The sequence below is a fragment of the Pelophylax lessonae genome (genome assembly GCF_965119305.1).
Source record: "Pelophylax lessonae genome assembly, chromosome: 4".
Taxonomy (NCBI): Eukaryota; Metazoa; Chordata; class Amphibia; order Anura; family Ranidae; genus Pelophylax; species Pelophylax lessonae.
Genome location: NC_138771.1, coordinates 448,012,737 through 448,031,225, shown reverse-complemented (window position 1 = coordinate 448,031,225; position 18,489 = coordinate 448,012,737). Strand labels below are relative to the sequence as shown.

At 48.6% G+C, this 18,489-nt stretch overlaps 1 protein-coding gene across 1 annotated transcript in view; it reads right to left on the bottom strand.

The window, feature by feature from the left end:
* Positions 1 to 18,489, bottom strand: part of LOC309553784 (E3 ubiquitin-protein ligase RNF213-like) — a 678,906-nt gene that overhangs the window by 538,632 nt on the left and 121,785 nt on the right. The gene's annotated exons all lie outside the window — the stretch shown is intronic.

The window sequence follows — 18,489 nt, the reverse complement described above, 5'->3', positions numbered from 1 at the left end:
GAGGTGAATGCAACATTTGATGATTTGCTCCTTCACAACAATGTCCAGTGGCTTAGTAAAAGCAAGGTACTGGAGCGGTTTTGGGCACTGCAGAAAGAGCTGGAGACATTTCTATTGAATCAGAAGAGTGCAAAAGCCAAACCGTTTGTGGATTTCATGAAGAATGAAGAAGACATGGAAGTTGTTGCTTTTCTAACTGACATTATTTCCCATCTTAATGACCTTAAAGCGGAGTTCCACCCAAAAATGGAACTTCCGCTTTATGGAGTTCTGACCCCCTGACATGCCACATTTGGCATGTCATTTTTTTGGGGGGGGAGCGGGTACCTAGTTTTGGCAGGTACCCGCTCCCACTTCCGCTCGGAGCGCCGCGGCGCCCTGAACGGAAGTTCTCCTCTCCCCCTCCCTCCCTGCAATCTTCTGGGACACGTCAGAGGTCCCAGAAGATTGCCGGCCAATCACGGCGCGCAGCGCGACTCGCGCATGCGCAGTGGGTACCCGGCTGTGAAGCCGCAAACGGTGACAGCCGGGTGCCCACAGCAGTGATGCCGGCGCCGAGGGAGAGGATCGAGGCTTCCATCGCTGGACCGTTGGACAGGTGAGTAAATTGCTGGAACTCCGCTTTAATATAAAGCTCCAGGGCAAAAACAGCACAGTATGTGACCTCATGTCAGCAGTCCATGCTTTGCAGAGGAAGCTGGAGGTCTTCAAATGTGACTTACAGCAGAACCTGCTTCACTTTCCAAAACTTTTGAATCAGACTGCAGGAAAACATCACCGTCACAATTATGCTAAATTCCTGGAAAAGCTGATTAAAAATTTCCAAACTCGCTTTGAAGATTTCCCTCTGGCAAAACAAGTCTTGTTGTGCATCGAAAATCAATTTCTTGTCAAAAATGTTGCAGAATTCTCAACTGAAGCCATGAAAGTCTTCCCATGGGCCAATGCAAACAGAGCTAATTGAGCTCCAAGAAAACCTAGCACTGCAGGAATCTCCCTGTGACCCTGTCACCTTCTGAACGAAGATGGTTACAGCAGTAGGTGTTCCTCTGCTGCAGAAGATGGCCCTTCAGGTTCTCACCATGTTTCCCTCAACGTACTGCTGTGAATCTGCCTTTTCAACCATGAACATGGTGAAAAACACTTACCGCAGCACACTCGCCACTGAACACTTACATTAGTGCCTCCGCCTGGCCCTCACACCTTTTATGCCCAAGTTTAAAAAACTGGTGGCACAAAGAAGGTGTCACCTTTCACACTAAAGGTCTACCACATTTTTTTGTGTATAGTTCAAAAGTTTTGGGGAATGCCTATTTTTGTTGCTGGGGTTCTGTATTTGGAATTTGACGGTCACTTTTACGGACCTCGGACTGAATGGAAAATTGGTAAGTGGACCTTTCAATTTTAGATTTGAGTACCCCTGCACTAGATGAACATAGAGATCTGTGTTCCTAAATAGCAGAAATACAAGATCCCTGTGTTCATCTGTGACAGAACTGAGGTCTGCCTTGTCGTTATGTCCCTCTGAGGAGCGATCGCAGGTGGCCAGCGGAAATTGCGTCCGCCAGACCCGCAGATTGGCTCCCCCTGTGGCCAATCAGCATGCGCCCCCACTGGCTATTGCACGAAACAACGTACAGGTATGTCGTTTCGTGCAATAGAGCTGACCTGCTGCAGTATATGTACTGCTAGCAGTCGGCAAGTGGTTGAGCAGGGTAAACACGTACTGACCGATGGTACCTACCTTCAGCCGGAACTAACCGTCTTTCAGTATGTGTGTATTCTTCTCTGTTCAACAGAAGTCAGTCTAATATCTGGCTTCTGTCGAATAGTCATGCTGGAAAACCAGCAACCACCCAGCATTTGCAGCCAATGGCTGCAAGCCCTGATGAGTGTACTCTAGCAGGGGGAAGTCCCCCCTGTCAGATAATGACACAGGGGGAAAGAACTCAGCCTCACACATTGTTGTGTGAATGCAGGGGTTCCGTCAGTTTGTATGCTTGTGTGTACAGCCAGTTTTACACAAGTGGCGAGCAGAGGGTGGACAATCAATGTGCTGATGTTTGTTCACAGACTAGTCACAGAACTGGAGTAGTCCTTGGACAGGGGTCTACAAAGGCACTGGCTGTGCTATCTGTCAGAAGTGACTGAATTACAAAACCTGCTAGATAAAATGACAAATCTGTTGGCAGACAACACTGTCCATGAATACCCAGTGGTTCATCATAGAACAAGTGTTCACAGTTAGTATGTTAAGCCTCATCTTATACTTAACTGAAGAACGACAAAGAGAAAGTAAAAAAAAAAGGAAAAGAAATGCACTCTAGGCCTGTTACAGCTGTGTAGTTTTAATCAACACCTGAGAGGGAGGACAACAATCCTATACATATATCACAGTGAACCAACACCAGCAGATGACATGGCTACTCAAATTATCACTGACTATGAAAACTTCACACATGCAACTTGGATTCTGTGCCTCCTCCAGACTCTGGGACCTGGAGTTTCAAATGAAATGCAAAATTTTCCACAGTCCATGATGATTTGGGAGCCATGTAATCTAGTGTTGGTCAACTGTGTTTTATCAAGTCTAAAGTCAGCGCAGCCCTATACCAGGAAATTCTAGAGCACTTCATGCTTCCCTCTGCTGACCAGCTTTATGGAGAGGCTGATTTAATTTTCCAGCAGGACTGCCAAAAGTACCAATACCTGGTTTAATGATTATGGTATCACTGTGCTTTATTGACCAGCAAAATTGTCTGACCTAAACCACCATATAGAATCTGTGGGGCATTTTCAAGAGAAAGATGAGAGACACCAGACCCAACAATGCAGACGAGCTGAAGGCTGCTATCAAAGAAATCTGGGCTTCCATAACACCTCATCAGTGCCACAGGCTGATCGCCTCCATGCCACGATGCACTGCTGTAGTAATTCATGCAAAAGGAGCCCTGAACAAGTATTGGGTACATACTACTATACATAGACATACTTTTCAGTAAGCCAACATTTCTTTATTAAAAATTATTTTTTTATTTATTGTATTATGTAATATTCTAATTTTCTGAGATACTGAATTTGGGGTTTTCACTAGCTGGAAGCCATTATCATCAAAATTAAAATAAAGAAATGCTGGAAATATATCACCATATGTGTCTATATCACCATGTGTGTCTATATAAAATATATGAGTTTTACTTTTTGATTTGAATTACTGAAAAAAAAAAAAAAAAAAAACTTTTTGATGATAGTCTAATTTTATGAGATTCACCTGTAATGTGTACATGATAATGTGTACATACATTTTTCTAAATATTTTATTATATCTTTTCATGTGACAACACAGAAGAAATGACACTTTGCTACAATGTAAAGTAGTGAGTGTACAGCTTGTATAACAGTGTAAATTTGCTGTCCCCTCAAAATAATTCAACACACAGCCATTAATGTCTAAACCGCTGGCAACAAAAGGGAGTACACTTCTAAGTTAAAATGTTCAAATTGGGCCCAAAGTGTCAATATTTTGTGTGGCCACCAATATTTTCCATCACTGCTTTAACCCCCTTTGGCATGGAGTTCACCAGAGCTTCACAGGTTGCCATTGGAGTCCTCATCCACTCCTCCATGACAACATAACAGAGTTGGTGGATGTTGGAGACCTTGCGCCCCTCCACCTTCCATTTGAGGGTGCCCCACAGATGCTCAATAAGGTTTAGGTCTTGATATATGCTTGGCCAGTCCATCACCTTTACCCTCAGCTTCTTTAGCAAGGCTGTGGTCATCTTGGAGGTGTGTTTGGGGTCGTTATGTTTAAATACTGCCCTGTGGCCCAGTCTCCAAAGAGAGGGGATCATGCTTTGCTTCAGTATGTCACAGTACATGTTGGCATTCATGGTTCCCTCAATGAACTGTAGCTCCCCAGTGTACGCAGCACTCATGCAGCCCCAGAGCATGACACTCCCACCACTATGCTTGACAGTAGGCAAGACACACTTGTCTTTGTACTGCTCACCTGGTTGCTCCCACACACACTTGACACCATCTGAACCAAATAAGTTTATCTTGGTCTCATCAGACCACAGGACATGGTTCCAGTAATCCAATACCCTTAGTCTGCTTGTCTTTGCTTTCTTGTGCATCATCTTTAAAAAAGGCATCCTTCTGGGACGACAGGCTGACCCTCCCACCCCTTCAACCTCTGCAGCAATGCTGGCAGCACTTGTACATCTATTTCCCAAAGACAACCTCTGGATATGACGCCGAGCACGTGCACTCAACTTCTTTGGTCGACCATGGCGAAGCCTGTTCTGAGTGGAACCTGTCCTATTAAACCACTCTATGGTCTTGGCCACCATGCTGCAGCTCAGTTTCAGGGTCCTCGCAATCTTCTTACAGCCTAGGCCATCTTTATGTAGAACAGCAATTTTTTTTCCAGATCCCCAAAGAGTTATTTGCCATGAGGTGCCATGCTGAATTTCCAGTGACCAGTATGAGAGAATGAGAGCGATAACATCAAATTTATCACACCTGCTTCCCATTCACACCTGAGACCTTGTAACACTAACGAGTCACATGAGACAGGGGAGGGAAAATAGCTAATTAGGCCCAATTTGGACATTTAAACTTAGGGGTGTACTCACTTTTGTTGCCAGCAGTTTAGACATTAACCACTTGCCTACAGTGCACTTTCACCCCCTTCCTGCCCAGACCTATTTTCAGCGCTCTCACACTTTGACTGAGAATTACTCAGTCATGCAACACTGTACCCATACAAAAATTGTGTCCTTTTTTTCACACAAATAGAGCTTTCTTTCGATGGTATTTGATCAATACTGGGTTTTTTATTTTTTGTGCTATAAATAAAAAAAGACTGAAAATATCATGAAAAAACGCATTTTTCTTTGTTTCTGTCATAAAATTTTGCAAATTAGTAATTTTTCTTCACAAATTTTGGCCAAAATTTATACTGCTACTTATCTTTGGTAAAAATAACCTAAGTAAGTGTATATTATTTGGTCTTTGTGAAAGTTATAGAGTCCACAAGCTATGGTGCGAATCATTGAAAATTGATCACACTTGCTCACACCTGATGTTCTGAAGGCCTATCTCATTTCTTGAGACACTAAAAAGTCAGGAAAGTACAAATACCCCCCAAATGACCCCTTTTTGGAAAGTAGACATTCCAAGGTATTTAATAAGGGGCATGGAGAGTTTTTTGAAGTTGTCATTTTTTCCCACAACTCTTTGCAAAATGAAGATTTTTTTTTTTTTTACAAAATTGCCATATTAACAGGTTATTTCTCTCACACAGCACATGTATACTTGCAACTACACCCCAAAACACATTCTACTACTCCTCCTGAGTATGGCGATACCACATGTGTGAGACTTTTTCACAGCCTGGCCACATACAGAAGCCTAACATTCAAGTAGCCCCGTCCGGCTACATATAATTTCCTGACAACCTATCGCACTTTTGAAGGCCCTGGAGCACCAGGACAATGGAAACCCCCATAAAATGACCCCATTTTGGAAAGCAAACAGCCCAACGTATAATTTTTGAGGCATAATGAGTCTTTTGAATATGTCATTTCTTTCCACAAGTTTTTGGAACATGTGGAAAGAAAATGAAAAACGGAATTTTTGTAAAATCTTACCTGTAAAATTCCTTTCTCTGAGTCCTCCGACAGTCGCCGCCTCTTCATATTCGTCACATATGGGGTATTAGACTTTGCTCCGAAGGAGTAGCTAGGCAACAGAATATGTTAACAATAAAGCTTTAACATATCCCACCCTCAAGGGGTGGTCCCCTCAGTCAATACCCTCCTACTTCCTGCAACCATATCTCAGTTTTAGTGGAATAGCAGTAGAGTATACATTCAAACCCCAAAAGAGGGGCGGGGGCGGCGACTGTCGGAGGACTCAGAGAAAGGAATTTTACAGGTAAGATTTTACAAAAATTCCGTTTTCTCTTACGTCCTCCGACAGTCGCCGCCTCTTCATATTCGTCACATATGGGGACGTCCCAAAGCAGTGCAAACATGAGGGGTGGGAAACGCATCCGCGCCGAAAGGCAACGCAGTCTCCACATCAAAGAAAGGAACCTTACCAAAGGAAGGAACCCAGCTGGGCAACAGCAAAAATAAGTGCTCAACAGGAGCAACAACCCAGGAAAAGACAAAAAACCAGGGAATACAAAAAAACTATCCCAACAGCCAGGAGTCCCCAACAAGGGACCCTATGGAACAGCCGCACTAAGAACCTTGCGGCCAAAGGAAGCATCCGCCGATGCCTGAACATCTACTTTGTAGAATTTTGTGAAAGTGTGCACGGTCGACCAAGTCGCCGCCTTACACACCTGGGCTACAGAAGCCCCATGACGGCAGGCCCAAGACGTACTCAGAGATCTAGTAGAGTGCGCCTTCACAGGCACAGGGGGAACCTTCCCCTGCAAGGCATAGGCCTGTTCAATGGTCTGCCTGATCCATTTGGCGATGGTAGAGGCCGAAGCCGCCATGCCCTTCCGAGGACCCTCTGGAAGAACAAACAAGGAGTCCGTCTTACGAAAAGACTCAGTCGATTTAAGGTAAACCCTTATCGCCCGAACAACATCCAGAGAGTGCAATCTCACCTCCTTTGGATGTTTAGGCTTCGTGCACAACGAAGGCAAAACAATATCCTCGTTAAGATGGAATTCCGAAACTCGTTTCGGCAGAAAAGAAGGATTAGGTCGCAAGACCACCTTATCCAAATGAACAACCAGGTACGGAGACTTGCAGGACAAAGCCGCCAGTTCCGACACTCTGCGAGCCGAAGTGATCGCCACCAAAAAGGCGACCTTTTTGGACAACATAGACAACGAGATCTCCCTGATCTGTTCAAAAGGAGCACGTTGTAACACAGATAGAATGAGATTCAAGTCCCAAGGGGGCAAAGGATCCCTCCTAGGAGGAACCAGATGCCGCACACCCTGAATAAAGGTGCCAACCAAGGAGTTGGAAGCCACGGGACGTTGAAACAGAACGGCCAGCGCAGACACCTGACCCTTTATCGTAGCCAGCGCCAAACGCTGATCGACACCCGTCTGAAGGAAAGACAGCACACGGGAAACCGAGTACGTGCGGGGTGAAAACCCCCTGGACTCACACCAGGCAAAATAGGCCTTCCAAGTACGGTAATAAACCTTCCCCGAGGAAGACTTCCTCGTGTTGATCAAAGTATGAACGACCTCTGGAGAGAGACCCTTCTCCTTCAGGACCTCGGTCTCAACAGCCAGGCCGTCAAAGCCAGCGACTGTAAAGCAGGATGGTAAATCGGTCCTTGAGACAGTAGATCGTCTCGAAGAGGCAGACGCCAAGGGGCGTCGACCGCCAGATTCACGAGGTCTGCGTACCAGGACCGGCGAGGCCAGTCCGGTGCCACAAGAATCACCGTGCTGCGTTCCGAGTGTAACCTGCGAAGGAACCTGGACAGCAACTGAATCGGTGGAAACGCGTACATCAGCCTGTACTGATGCCACGGGGCCACTAACGCGTCCGACGCGTCTGCCCGAGGGTCGCGCGTCCTTGCCACGAACCTCTTCACCTTGTAGTTGAGGCGAGACGCGAACAGGTCCACATCTGGAAGACCCCACTTCGCGCACAACATCTGGAAGACAGCCGGGTGGAGAGACCATTCCCCCTGATCCAGGGTCTGGCGACTCAGATAGTCCGCCTGCCAGTTCTCCACTCCCGGAATGTGAACCGCCGTTATCGCCGGGACATGAGTCTCGGCCCAAGACAGAATGTCGGCCACTTCTCGAGCCGCTCGGGCACTCCTGGTGCCCCCTTGGTGGTTGATGTAGGCCACCGCCGTGGCATTGTCCGTCTGCACCCGAACCGGGCAGCCCTGCAGCCGGTCCGTCCAGCGATGAAGACAGAGCCTTATCGCACGCAATTCCAGAATGTTGATCGGGAGGGAAGACTCCCCCTCCGACCAGGTCCCCTGGGCGGACAGAACGCCCAGAACACCACCCCAGCCCGACAGGCTGGCATCCGTGGTGATTACCGTCCACGAGATCGGACGAAACGACTTGCCCCCGGACACCAACGGGGACTGGAGCCACCACAGAAGGTTTTCCCTGGTGCGATGACTCAACGAGATCTGAAGATCCAGAGATTGAGTTCGCCCGTCCCACCTGGACAGGATCTCCGCTTGGAGACCCCGCGTGTGAAACTGCGCGAAAGGAATCGCCTCGAAGGCCGAGACCATCAATCCCAGACATCTCATACACGTCCGCAGAGACGAGTGTGGAACGTCCCTGAGGGACCTGACTTCCTCCTGAAGAGTCCTGAGTTTGTCTTCCGGCAGGAAGACCTTCGCCTGCACCGAGTCCAGTATCATTCCCAGAAAGGGGAGACGAACCGACGGACTCAGTGTCGACTTTGGAACATTTATCGTCCAACCAAACTCCTGCAGAGTTTGCATCGTGACAGACAGGTCCTTCTCCAGACCCTGTCTGGTCGCAGACCGAACCAGAATGTCGTCCAGATACCCCAGGACAGAAATGCCCTGGGCCCTCAATAATGCCAGAACCGGTGCAAGCACCTTGGTGAAGACCCGCGGAGCCGAGGCGAGACCAAAGGGCAACGCCACGAACTGGTAGTGATCCTCCGCAATGGCAAATCGAAGGTATCTCTGATGACCCTCGAATATGGGGATGTGAAGGTACGCATCCTTCAAATCGATGGAGGCCATGAATTCCCCCGGAACCAGGGCAGCCACCACCGAGCGCAGGGATTCCATGCGGAACTTGCGAACCCGCACAGAGCGGTTCAGAGCCTTCAAGTCCAGAATCGGACGAACCTTGCCCTCCTTCCTGGGCACGGTGAACAGATTGGAATAAAACCCCCGAAATCTGTCCCGATGAGGCACCGGAACCACCACTCCCTGAGCCCTCAGGTCCCGCACCGCCAGGTGCAGATCCCGCAGGCGCTCTGGAGACAGTTGAAGATTTGAGGGAAAAAATCTGCTCTCCGGCCGAGAGAGAAACTCGATCTTGTAACCAGATCGAACGATTTCCAGAACCCATCTGTCCCGCACACGGGCCAACCAGGGCTGAAGAAAACCGAGCAAGCGTCCCCCCACCCCAAAACTGGGTGAGGGCGCCCCTTCAGGCCGAACTGTTATGGGCAGCAGGTCCGGATTGGCCGGACTTCTGTTTCCCAGACCAGGGCTTCTTCTGAGAGCCTTGGCCTTTGAACGGTTTGCCCTTGTAGTGCGGCCGAAAGGCACGAAAGGACCCCTGAGGGGGCCGAAAATTTGCATGCTTCTTCCCAGAAGCCCCCTTAGCCTTGGGGAAATGGGGCAAGAGAGTGCTCTTACCCCCGGTGATCCCCTTAATCAACACATCCAGGGACTCCCCAAAAAGGCGAGACCCATCATAAGGTAGATTGGCTAAGGTCTTATGTGAAGATTGGTCCACCGACCAACATTTCAACCAAACCAGGCGGCGAGACAACACCGCCACGCTGTGCACACGTGCAGCCAACGGAATCAGGTCCAGGTCCGCATCACACAGATACATGACACCCTGGTGGATCTGATCCACCATATCCAGGGTCGCCGCCGAGGCCGAATCGGCCACTAGGACGCGCCTAAGCATCTGCGTCCAACTTGCGATCGCCTGGGCCGCCATGAGAGAAGCAAACAGAGCCTTAAGCATAGAACCCGTAACAGAATAAGTATGACGGGCAAGAGACTCCAGTCTCCTATCCGTGGCATCACGGAAAACAGGGGAACCCTCTGCAGGAATCGCAGTGGCTTTGTTCAAAACCGCAATTGCATGATCCACTGGCGGAGGCACACACCACCGTTCATCAGTGGCAGGCGAGAAAGGATAACGCAGCTTGAATTTACTTGGTACCGCAAAAGGCTTGCGCAGATCGCGCCATTGATCCTTAACAGCGCGCTGAAAATCAGCATTGCAGGGAAAAACCTGCGGCGTCCTGCGTTTTCTCTGCGTCCCATAAGCCGCCAAGGCAGCGGGGGGACACACTTCGTCCTGCAAACGTAGCGTCTGCTTAATGGAAGCAATCAACTCATCCATGATTGCAAGCTCTTCAGGCGAGCCAGGGGGAGAATTATCAACCCCCTCAACTTCAGCCTCTACCTCAGACCCCACTAGATCAAGAGAGGAGCGGGACCCCGATAGGGGGGTCCCTGCCAGAACAGCCCCATCACCTTCACCCTCAGAATCAGAGGACAGAGCAACTCTGGGCCGTTTAGTAGATTGAGCAGCCACCAGCATTTGCACCTGGGCAGCAAGGCCAGCCACAATAGTGGCTAAATCCCCCCCTGGGGGGGAAACAGCGGTCCCCTGGCTTTCCACCAATACTGTAGGAAACTTGCCCTCCTGAGAATCCATTGCCCCTGTAATGCCAGACAACCAAGGGTTAACTGCCCCCTTTTAGCAAGCGCGGCAAGCGCAGCCCACCGCACCACACTCAGGCACAATGAGACCCCCACAGGGAATATACAAACTGAGTACAGGCAATGGATAACAAGAACAGAAGGATAAAACCTGAGGAGACCCCGCTGCTGCTGCTGCCTCGATCGGTGTTCCAGGAGAGAGGAAGTGATGCTGCCAGGGCGCTCTATGTAAGCCTATGGAGGCTACAAGAAAATGGCCGCCGTGCATGTAAACCATGCGGCCGGAGCGGGCGCCGGTAAAATGGCGTCGTTTGGCGCCGAAAATGCCGCTCCACAGTGCATAAAAAACACACACATTACATCCCAATATAAGGATACATGTTAGATCGCCGCAGCGATCGCTGTATGTGCCCAAACATGCCAAGAAAAAACATGCCCCACAGCACACAGCTCCTCACACTGCCCAGCCTGACACACACAGTGTCATACAGCTCCCCCCCCCCCCCCCCTTGCAGCCCACAGCATGCAGCCGAGAGATAGGGAGACAAGCAGTGTGATTAAAGGCAGGTTACACAGTCCCAGACTGAGACCCCCCCCGACAGACAGGTCCCCACATAAATACACTTACCTCACATGGCGTGGGGAACCCGCACAGGCGAACAAGCCGCTGCACATGAGGCAGGGAGAGTCGCAAGTCAAGACGCACATAATGGAGGTTAAGAAACCGCACAGCGTCCGGTGAGGTAGCCACCTCACCAATCATCCCTGCACCGAACAGGGATGGGTCGTTCACTGTGCCAGGAGCGTTACCTGGCTGAACGCTCGATGGCAGACTGGGAAGCCACTGACCCACGACCTGCGACCAGGGGGATCAGCCCGAGACCCAGTCCGCATGATCCTCTTCGTCCGAAGAACTAACTAATGCTGACAAAAACAACAGCTAAGTAAAGGTAGAGAGAAAACTCAAACAAAATATTAAAAAGAAGAAAGAGTCTGGGACAAAAAGTCCCAGCACAGAGAGAGCCAGCCACTCCTGACAAGCTAGACATTAAAACTGAGATATGGTTGCAGGAAGTAGGAGGGTATTGACTGAGGGGACCACCCCTTGAGGGTGGGATATGTTAAAGCTTTATTGTTAACATATTCTGTTGCCTAGCTACTCCTTCGGAGCAAAGTCTAATACCCCATATGTGACGAATATGAAGAGGCGGCGACTGTCGGAGGACGTAAGAGAAACACATTTTTTTTTACACAAAGCTGTCCATTTATGCAATATTTCTAACACATAGCATGTACATAGCAAAAATTTCACCCCAAAATACATTCTGCTATTCCTCCTGAGTATGGCGATACCACATGTGTAACACTTTTTCACAGCCTGGCCACACACATAGGCCTAACATCCAAGTAGCGCTTTACACAAAGTTGTCCATTTATCCACTTTAAGACTGGGCCTATTTTTGACACTTGGTGTTTACAAGCTAAAATCATTTTTTTTGCTAGAAAAGTACTTGGAACCCCCAAACATTATATATATTTTTTTTAGCAGAGACCCTAGAGAATAAAATGGAGATCGTTGCAATATTTTTTATCACACCATATTTGCGCAGCAGTCTTCCAGATGCGATTTTTTTGAAAAAAATTCACTTTTTTGAACTAAAAAATAAGAAAACAGTAAATTTAGCACAATTTGTTTCCATAATGTGAAAGATAATATTACGCCGAGTAATTAGATACCCAACATGTCATGCTTCAAAATTGTGCATGCTCACAGAATGGCGCCAAACATTGGTACTTAAAAATCCCCATAGGCAAAATTTTACAAATTTCTGCAGGTTACTAGCTTAGAGTTATAGAGGAGGTCTAGGGCTCAAATTATTGCTCTCGCTCTAACGATCGCGGCAATACCTCACATGTATGGTTTGAACACCGTTTACATATGTGGGCGGGACTTGCGTATGCGTTTGCTTCTGCGCGCGAGCTAACGGGGACAGGGCGCTTTAATTTTTTTTTTTTTCCTATTTATTTTATTTATTATTTTTTTATTTTTACACAGTTTAAAAAAAAAAAATGTTTTGATCATTTTTATTCCTATTACAAGGAATGTAAACATCCCTTGTAGTAGAAATAGGCATGACAGGTCCTCTTTATTGTGAGATCTGGGGTCAAAAAGACCTCACACCTCACAACTACACTAAAAAAGAAAAGAAAAAAAAAAAATTGTTGAAAGAGAAAAAAAAAAAAAGAAAAAAAAAAAGCGGCCCTTTAAACCGGTTGCTAGGCAACGTCTTTTGACGTAGCTCCGGTCCTCCTAGACCATAGAGTTGAGTGAGGGCCATCTTGCTGTCTCTGAGGATCCGGGACCGGATAGTTTTCCCCGCTGCCGGCGGGTCCGGTAAGCTGGGAAAACGTCTGGAACGCGGCAGGAGGGGGGGGGGCATCTCTTCCCCTGCACCGTAAGGGTAATTCCGCGGCGAATCCGCCACTGGGACCACCCTTATCTGAAAGCCGACCGCCCGCCGTTTCAAAAAATACCGGGGTTATGGGGGCTATCTGCTGCCATAACCCCAGTATTTAGCTTTTAATGGCCGACGCATATAGTCGTTAGGCGGTCAGTAAGTGATTGCATGCATATGGCAAACAGGTGACGATGACTGATGGGGTGACAGGTGACGATGACTGATGGGGTGACAGGTGACAATGACTGATGGGGTGACAGGTGACGATGACTGATGGGGTGACAGGTGACGATGACTGATGGGGTGACAGGTGACGATGACTGATGGGGTGACAGGTGACGATGACTGATGGGGTGACAGGTGACGATGATTGATGAGGTGACAAGTGACGATGATTGATGGGGTGACAGATGACAATCACTGACGGGGTGACATGTGACGATGATTGATGGGGTGACAAGTGAGGATCACTGATGGGGTGTCAAGTGACGATGATTGATAGGGTGACAGATGACGATGACTGATGGGGTGGCAGGTGACGATGACTGATGGGGTGACAGGTGACGGTGATTGATGGGGTGATAGGTGACGGGCGATGGTCACTGATGGGTGACAGGTGACGGGCGATGGTGCATGGCGGTACTGATGGCAGTCTCTGGTGACCGGTGAACTTTAGGCTACGTTCACATGTGAGCATAGCGATCGCGGGCAGAATCACTGCGATTCTGCCCGTGATCCAGAAATCATTGCAAATTGCGGGACGCCTGTGCGTTGCCCGTGATTTGCAATAGCACCCCAAACGCTGTGCGATGTTGCTGCGATTTCCGCCTGCCGAATCGCGGTAACATCACGCAAACAACGCATGACACCCCAAAGAAACTATTGTACCTTTTTTGGGCGTCATGCGTTGTTTGCGCGATGTTACCGCGATTCGGCAGGCGGAAATGGTGGCAACATCGCACAGCGTTTGGGGTGCTATTGCAAAAAACGGGCAACGCACAGGCGTCCCGCAATTTGCAATGATTTCCGGATTGCGGGCAGAATCGCGATGATTCTGCCCGCGATCGCTGCGCTCACATGTGAACGTTATGGGTGTCAATTTCTGGGCACTGATGAGGTGACTGTTGGGTGACAGGTGACATTGGGGGGGGCTGAGGACTGTGTGGGGGGACCTTTATTAGTGTGATTTTACTTTTACAGGTACACAGAGCAGTAACTCACTGTTTCTAGTTCTTCTCCCCTCATACTGGAAACTGTATGAGGAGAGAAGAGCTAGTAACACTAAGTTACTGCTCTTTGTTTACATTTTCTGATCAGCTGTGAATGGATTCACAGCCGATCACATAGTAAACAGTCACTATCAGTGACTGTTTACTACTGCCGGTGACAGCTGTGTTCCTACGGAACACAGTGCCACCGACATGACCGCGCTGCGCGCTGACGATCGCGCGAATGCGCGGTCATCTCCCGGCCGCCTCCATTGTGATCGGCTGTGTCATTGGAACACAGCCGATCACGTGGGAAACAGCCATGCCCAGTGGCTGTTTCCCCCCTGCCGGTGACGGGGGGTGTCCCGGGGACACCCCGACACCGGCAGTGCACGGCGGCGCTCCCGCGGGCGCGCCTGTCGTGCATTTCCTGGGTCACGTCATATGACGTCCGCCCAGGATAATAGCCGCACCGTCCCGCCGTCATATGACGGCGGGCGGGCGGTAAGTGGTTAACCTCCCTGGCGGTATTCCCGAGTGTGGCTTGGGGTTCATTTTCAGTACCAAAAGCGGTAACCCCGAGCCACACTCGGGATTACCCCACAATGTTACCTTCCCTGGGATCCCTCGGCATCCTCACACTCTCTCCCCGCTCTGTGCATGGCCGATTTCCGGCACTTGCCTTCCAGTTCTCTTCCCTGCGAGCGTTGCGACGCAAGGGGGGAGGAACTGGCGGCAAATTCAAAAGTGTAAAAACACAAATGACATGATACAAAGCTGTGATCCTAACGGATTACACTGTATCATGCCATTTCAGCACAGGATTGAACCTGGATACTTTTCCAGTGCCCTGCCTGTGCAAAAGCACTTTTAGATGAACTGGAAAACGGCAATAGCGAAACGGAGTTACTTAAAGAACTGAGCGACAGCGATTCGTGGAAAAATTCGTCATCAGGTACGGAAAGTGACAACAGCGACCATTCTGATGTCCTTTTTGGCACATAGCTTGTGGAATTTGGGAAGTATATCAAATGATTCTTCAGAATTTTCAACGGAGCTATGTGCCAGAAAGAGACATCCGAATCGTCGATGTCGTCACTTTCCGTACCTGATGACGAATTTTACCACAAATCGCTACCGCTCAGTTCTTCAAGTAACTCAGTTTCGCTGTCGCTGTTTTAAAGTTCGTCTAAAAATGCTTTTGCGCAAAAAGAATGCTTTTTGGATGCCATGGTCGTTCTCAATGTTCCAGGCACAAAGAACTGGAAAAGCACAGGCAGGGCACTGGAAAAGTCACCAGGTGCAATCCTGTGGTGAAATGGCACGATACAGTGTAATCCATTAGGATCACAACTTTATATCATGTCATTTAGTGTATTTACATTTTTGAAATTGACGCCGGATCCACCCCCCTGCGTCGCAACGCTCACGGGGAAGGGAACTGGAAGACAGGTACCGGTTTTGGCCGAGTACACAGCAGAAGGACAGCGGGAGGACGGCGGGGGGGAGGACAGCTGGAGGATGGCGGGGGATCGCAGGGGAAGGGGAGTTTTAAAATGTACAGAACAAATGTCCGTGCAAAATAATGGTAGAGCTTTCAGCACCTAAAATCTGAAATAATCATACCGCCAGGGTGGTTAATAGCTGTGTGTTGAGTTATTTTGAGGGGACAGCAAATTTACACTGTTATTCAAGCTATACACTCACTACTTTACATTGTAGCAAAGTGTAATTTCTTCAGTGTTTTCACATTAAAAGATATAATAAAATATTTACAAAAATGTGAGGAATGTACTCACTTTAGTGAGATACTGTATATACACAATACTTACTGTCTCTCCCTAAAAACATTAAGATATGTTCCTTTATTACTTAGATAAAGTCTAAAAGTATGTCTACTAGTTGTATTTATGTGTATTGAAATTTGCTATGAAGGTTATTATGAAGTATGCAAAGTCTAAGGAATGCCATACATTATGCAATTTTCTTTCCTTCAACCAAATGTTGAAGGAAAAAAATGACTAGATTCCTCCAGTGATGGTGGGGGTTCCTCCCGCAGCACTGTTGTGTATTGCTTGTGTACTGCTAGCAGATTACAATGATCACTGCCAGCGGCGGAAAATACAATTTTTTTAAGATCTTACCATAAAATCCTTTTTCTCTGATGTCCATCGACAGACGCGGCCTCATCTCCATGAACTGAGTGGGTTTATGCTCCTCCCATCAGGAGTAGTCTAGGCAGGAAATTTTGAATACAAACGCCCAGGGGGCTGTCCCTCCAGGCATAAACCCCTACTGCACAACCCAGCACATCAGTTTAGTTTAAAAGCAGTGAAGACAACAGAACCAACCCCAAACAGAGAGGCGGGTGCTGCATCTGTTGATGGACATCAGAGAAAAAGATTTTACGGTAAGATCTTACAAAAATCTTTATTTTCACTATCGTCCATCGACAGATGCAGCCTCATCTCCATGAGCTGAGTGGGACGTCCCAAAGCAGTACAGGCATGAGGGGTGGGAAAACGCAACCAGACAGTAACATCAACTCCAAAAAGTTAAACTTAGCCAACCGTGCAACATGGAGCTCAACCAAACAACAAGAGCTCACCCAGATAAAAGACCTTGAAGAGAAGTACAAACAAACATTCTCTTATGAAACAGCAGCCTGCAAAACCTTGTGGCCAAAAGAGGCATCCGAAGAAGCCAACAAATCCACCTTGTAAAATTTGGTAAAGGTGTGCACAGACGACCAAATCCCTGCCTTACAAACTTGTACAACAGAGGCCTGATGGCGAAAAGCCCAAGAGGCACTCAACGCTCTAGTAGAATGCGCCTTCACAGGGAAAGTAGGAACCTGACCCTTGATCGAATAAGCCTGAACAACCGTTTGCCTGATCCATCTCCAAATGGTCGCAGTGGATGCCGCCAAACCTTTACAAGGACCGTCCGGAAGGACAAAGAGAGAGTCCAAATTTCTGAAGGACTCCGTAACCGTCAGATAAACCCTTATCGCCGGAACCACATCCAGAGAGTGCAAGGCAACTTCTTTGGGGTGTTTAGGCTGAGGACATAAGGAGAAAATCTGACGCCACTTTAGGAAGAAAAGACGGATTCGGTCAGAGGACCACTTTATCTCTATGGACCACCAAATAAGGCGAACGACAGGAGACAGGACAACGCCGCCAACTCAGAGACTCTGCGGGCAGAAGTGATAGCCACTAGGAAGGCAACCTTCTGCGACAAAGAAAGCAGAGAAATCTCCCTAATATTCCCAAAAGGAGGCTTTTGAAGAACAGACAAAACCAGATTAAGATCACACGGCGGTAACAGGGATCTCCTCGGAGGGGCCAGATGATGCACCCCCTGAACAAAGATGCGAATCAAATTATGAGTAGCCAACAGACGTTGGAAGTAAATAGTCACAGGCAAAACCTGTCTCTTGAGAGTACCCAACGCCAAGCGCTGCTCAACTCCTTTTTGTAAAAGGACCAAAACCCTAGCTACAGAAAACAAGCAAGGGTGCAGCTGCAGCGATTCACACCAAGAAATGTACGATTTCCACGTACGAGTATAGATCTTCCTAGGTGTCAACTTCCTGGCCTTCAAAAGGGTAGGAATCACTGAATCAGAAAGACCTCTATCCCTCAACACCTTGCCTTCAGCAGCCAAGTCGTTTAAGCCAGCGACCGTAAAGCAGGATGGAAGATCAGTCCTTGAGATAGTAGATCTTCCCGCAAAGGAAGATACCATAGAGGATCCACGACCATTTTTACCAGCTCTGCGTACCAAGACCGCCGAGGCCAGTCTGGTGCCACCAGAACGACCAGAATGCCTTCCATCGCCACCCTGCAAAGAAACCTTGGCAGGAGACCGAGCGGAGGGAAGGCATAGATCGCCGATACTGACTCCAAGGAGCCACCAGAGCATCAGTGGCATCAGCCAGAGGATCCCGAGACCTGGCCACAAACCTCTGAACTTCCCTGTTGAGGTAAGACACAAACATATCCATGTCCGGGGTCCCCCACCGGACACACAGGAGATGAAACACCTTCGGGTGCAGGGACCACTCCCCCTGATCCAACACCTGACGACTCCGGTAATCCGCTTGCCAATTCTCCACACCCGGGATGTGGACTGCGGAAGGAGCCGAAACATTGTGTTCCACCGAAACTAGAATCTCGGCCACCTCCTTGGCCACCAGGGCACTCCTGGTGCACCCTTGAAGATTGATGAAAGCCACGGCTGTGGCATTGTCTGACTGGACCCAAACCGGAGAGCCGTGTAGCCAACTTGTCCAGTGAAGCAGGCAGAGCTTGATCGCTCTCAGCTCCAGAATATTGATCGGCAAGGAACACTCTTCCAATGCCCAAGTCCCCTAAACACAGAGCTTCCCCAGCACTCCACCCCAGCCT